This window comes from Crocodylus porosus, unplaced genomic scaffold, assembly GCF_001723895.1.
Source record: "Crocodylus porosus isolate Cpor-Errol unplaced genomic scaffold, CroPor_comp1, whole genome shotgun sequence".
Taxonomy (NCBI): Eukaryota; Metazoa; Chordata; order Crocodylia; family Crocodylidae; genus Crocodylus; species Crocodylus porosus.
In genome coordinates this window covers 59,591,624-59,595,652 of record NW_017728907.1, presented here as the reverse complement: position 1 = coordinate 59,595,652, position 4,029 = coordinate 59,591,624, and positions in this window count along the sequence as shown.

Sequence of the window (4,029 nt, the reverse complement as noted above, 5' to 3'; positions counted from 1 at the left end):
GCGGCTAGGATCTGGAACCAGCTTCCAAGAGAAGTGGTGCTGGCTCCTACCCTGGGGGTCTTTAAGAGGAGGCTGGATGTACACCTTGCTGGGGTCGTTTGACCCCAGTACTCTTTCCTGCCATGGCAGGGGGTCAGACTTGATAATCTGCTCAGGTCCCTTCTGACCCTAGAAACTAAAACTCCCAGCAGCAATCTCCTTCCATCTGTCCCAAGTGCACGGCTTATGTAGCCTCTGATTCCTCCTCCTTCTGGGTCGTGGGCACCTCAGCAGGTTTATATCCAATTAGCTGGCAGTTGTTCATTATCTGGGGCTGTGCAGCTTTCTCTTTCTATTGCCTAGTCCTATTCTCAGTAGCAGAGCTTGGTCCCTGTTACAATCAGAAGCTAAACACTTGTGAGGGAGAAGAGTTATTTAAGCTAAAGGACAATGTTGGGCCAAGAACATGAGAGTAAAAACCTGTGTAATCTATTGGAAGTTAGAAAGTGGCTTCTAACCATCAGAGGACTGAGAGTTTGGAACCATCGTCTGATAGACGTACTGGGAATAAGGCACCTTACTGCTCTTATGAGGAAATGTACAAAGTTATAACATGTCATGATTCCCCACAAATGATAGCCAGGAGGAAAACTCAGACACACAGTGGGCCAGATCTGGCCTCTTGCCCAGGGGTTGAGCACCCCTGATGCTTCCTACAATTTGAAGTAAAGTATTTTAGAAGAGAAGTTCTGGAGTTCTCTCTACATTTGCCTGTGTTAAATTTGCACATATAGATCTTATGTCACACGAAGCAAAAAAATACCATCTGGGTGTGGAAACTTTAAATTCTAGCTTCCATTCCTGACATTGCCAGTGTCCTGCAACACTCTTTTAAGACTGTGGCCCAGAGAGACCCAGTCTGGGTCAGTGGTGGGTTGGCACTGGCCCTGGTGCTTTGCCCAGTGGCAGCATGGGATAGTGCCCGCCTCCACCACTCTTCTGCCAGGGTGGCAGCTGCTACAGTGACTGCTGCTGAAGCCCCACACCATGGTGTTGAGTCTTTGAGGAGCTAAGCTACCTCAGGTTCATTTGGATCTGGACTTATGAGGTGAAGGAAGCATGTATGCATAACGGTTTGAACAGAGAACGAATTTATTGACTTAAGTCCCTTGGTTGGTGGAGACGCAGGTTGTATTTGAACTTGACAATGCAGCGTAACGGTTACAACGGCTTGCAAGCTGAAACGGTCGATAGCGGGGTGGGATTTTACGCCAAGGGGGAGCGGTGGCGGGAGACAGCGGCGAGCAGAAAGAGCAATGGTTGATCAGGCCGGTGCATACAACTTAACAGTTAGTCAGCTGTCCGTCTCAGTTCTCGAAGCTTCTCCCCGAGCCTCGATGGGAGGAGGCCTTTATGCAGGGAGTGATGCGGGTTAGCCAATCATGTTCGGCCGTTCGGCCCTCATGTCATTACCTTGTTTGGCACAGACACACTTACTGGGGCAAGCGCCTCTCTGAGGTAACCGTTGCTATGAGGTTACTATAGGGGTCAGGGAGGTGCATGAGGCACAGAGCCAGCTTTTCAGCATGTCACATGGGATGCTGATAAAGCCCCATGTTTGTGGGCTGGATCCAGCACCTAGGCCATAGTTTGCCAATCCCTTGAAACCTCTGGCAAGTAATCTGGCGTCTCTGTGCCTCAGTCTCCTCAGTTTTAAAATACAAATGCCTTTTGTCTTGTGTTGAAACTGCTGGCCCTGGAAAGTACTTTGTGTGAAGATGAAAAGCATTTTATAAGAACAAGGTGGTAATGTTGGTTATTGTTGTTCTTATTGTTTATGCATGTGTCACATGCAGTTTTTCTTTCCTTTTTATCTCAGGGGAAGAGAAGATGTAGTATAAGACCTAGAAGTAATTTACGCCATGTATGTTTGGAGAAGGTAAAATATTGTTTTAAAGAAATCCCTCAAAAAAGATGTGCATGTTCTGTAGTATTTACCATTTATGCTAAGCTCCTAGAGGCACCAGTCAAGCTCAGGGTGCCATTCTGCTGGACACTGCACAAGTACAAATGACAACAATGCTGCTGGCTTGAAAAATTTCAAATTTAATTTAAAATGCATCTTTTTAAAGTTTAATCTTGGTTTTTATTTTCAGATACAAAGGCAGAGTAGAGTGCTTGTCTATTTTGATCTGATGCGAGTTCAGAGCAGTGTGAGACCAGGATTTGGGTAATTCATGAACAAAGAGTTGTTCCATTGATCAAATGAAATGACTATTCCCTTGCCTATCATTAGTTGCCTGCACCTCCCTACAACGAAATCTAATAACCATGTTCTGATTTGGTAGGATACACAACATGCCATCTGGATATACGCTGTAAATCCCTTGGGTACCTGGGTTACGAGAATGAAGATGTTTATTTTCTGCTTTTTTGCATCAATCAGATCATGCAAAACAAGGCTTGGATTACAAAATAATTACACAGGGCAACTGTAAATAACTATATATCAAGAGTGAGTTTGCTTCATATACTTTCCACTGTTTCTGCAGGGGAGACTTTGGAGGGAGCCCACATTCCATTTAGCAAACGTCACATAAAAGTCACAGAGGGAGTTTGCACTTTTTAACACTGTAATACTATAAAGTGCCATACAAACCACCAGTCTACTCCAGTGATGTTAAATTATGCAGTATTAGCGAGTAAATATTTAAAATCTATGTTCATAGAAAACATAATTTATGTGTGTATTGCCTTTTTATATTAACGTACAAGGACAAGTAATATCAAGTGTGACACAAGTCTGCAAAACCAAGAAGATTAAAAAAGAGGCCCTTCCTGGGCCTCACATAGCAAATGTGGTATATAGCATTCTTCTACCAATCTGCAATATATTTAGGAAGAACCCGTTAAATATTTGCCGTACTATATATGGCTCTAAGACAGCCACTTGTCTGTTGTGTAAATAGAGAAAACTGAACTTCTGCCCAAAGTAGATCCTATGAGACGGTACTGTAGGTACAGATCAGGGCAGAATTTTAGTTCCATGTAACTTTAAAATAGATATATTGAGGTTGTCCAGACCAACATAAGAGAAGAAAACTATTCTAGCTCATCTTTTAAAATGGCTGTTTGCTGTTACCAAACAACTGGGCTATCAAAAAACAGGAGGAGTTTAAAGACAAATGTCTTCGTTTGTTATTTTATTAACACAGAAAATGAACATGTGTAAAGGTGAAGGAATATGTGTATAGGTGAAGGAATGTCGGCAGATCATCCCAGAATACAATGGACTTTCTAACAGGTAGGATGCCCAAGGTTAATTAAGGTTCCTGAGAAATGCACGGAAACTCAGCTTGGAAGAATACAGGCCAATATGTGGGGGAGGTGGGGGGAAGCAACAGAAGCCTGGCAGCAATAACAGTGGGAAACAAAAAGATAAAAGTAGACAACAAATTAAACAATAGGTTTGCAACATATTTAAGCTTCCAAAAAAGCCAGTTTAACTTTGGTGCCAACAGCCCTCCTCCTTTTTCCCTGAAAGCAATGCTTCTGCATTGAAAGCTGGAGTCTGGCTGTTTCCCCAGCCCCACTCCTCCAGCACCTGGTGGTCTCCTCTGGTGCTACACCTTCCTCTCTGGTTTGTTGAAGGTCAGTCAAATATAGGAAGGGGGCAGAGCCTCTACTCCTGCTTTCATTTTCCACAGGGTGCCTCTTGGCACAAATTATGTCTCACAAATTATGATATACAGTTGGAATGTCTTCATTTCCCACAGAGGAAACATGATCCCATTTTGGGCCTCACAAACTGGGAACCCTTTGATTAGGAAAGAAACTGCTTCAGTTTTCAGTATGCTTTTCTTCAGGTTTCAAAATTAATGGAGTGTGTCCATTGTTTTTTATATAGATAGGAGATCACTGGGCAAGAAAAAGAATACCCTTCCATCTGAAATTTATCTTCAGTGCTTCATGGGCTTAACATGGAACTGGTGCCAGGACACCTAGCTTCTGTTCTAAATTGTACTGCTGATTTGCTAAGTCACTAGTGCT